Raw genomic sequence first — 968 nt, forward strand, 5'->3', positions numbered from 1 at the left:
GATGCACTGTTATTTCCTCTACAGCCAGAAACCTGGGTGTTATATTAGACAGCAATTTGTCTTTTGACAAATACAAAAACAGCATTCTTTCATCTTAGAAACATTGCCAAGCTACGAAACATGTTATCTGTTTCTAATGCAGAAAAGCTAGTTCATGCATTTATGACACTGGACTATTGTGATGCACTTCTAGGTGGTTGTCCTGCTTCTTCAATAAAGAAGCTACAGGTAGTGAAAAATGCAGCAGCTAGAGTCCTTACGAGGTCAAGAAAATATGATCATATTACCCCAATTTTACAGTCTCTGCACTGGCTACCTATTAAGTTCCCTATCAGTTACAAATTATCATTACTTACCTATAAGGCTCTAAATGGTTTAGCTCCTGAGTACCTAACTAGCCTTCTACCACGTTACAATCCATCACGCTCCCTAAGGTCACAAAACGCTGGACTTTTGGTAGTTCCTAGGATAGCAAAGTCCACTAAAGGAGGTAGAGCTTTCTCACATTTGGCTCCCAAACTCTGGAATAGCCTTCCTGATAATGTTCGGGGTTCAGACACACTCTCTCTGTTTAAATCTAGATTAAAAACGCATATCTTTCGCCAAGCTTTCAAATAATGTATCTCCTAAATTGTGACTGTAGTTGCATCTGATCAAATATGCATTCTTATTCATTAGCTTGGGTTAAACTAATTTTACTTTGTTGGATCAGCAGCTATGCTAATGATGACTCTATTTTGTTTCTATGTTTTGTCCTAACTAGGATTTACACAAGCTCCAGTCTGGATCCAGAACGAGATGATGCTGACCATCAGAGGACCTCAGATGATGCTTACCCTGAATCAACAAACAGAACTAACAAATATTGCCACAAGTGTGACTGCATAATATAATAATTATTAATAATATTAAAAATTTTCATCGTCTGGCTGACTACGTCTTGTATTAATTTTTCAAAAAATCCTGTC

The sequence above is a fragment of the Carassius gibelio genome, chromosome A25, assembly GCF_023724105.1.
Source record: "Carassius gibelio isolate Cgi1373 ecotype wild population from Czech Republic chromosome A25, carGib1.2-hapl.c, whole genome shotgun sequence".
In the NCBI taxonomy this organism is placed as follows: Eukaryota; Metazoa; Chordata; class Actinopteri; order Cypriniformes; family Cyprinidae; genus Carassius; species Carassius gibelio.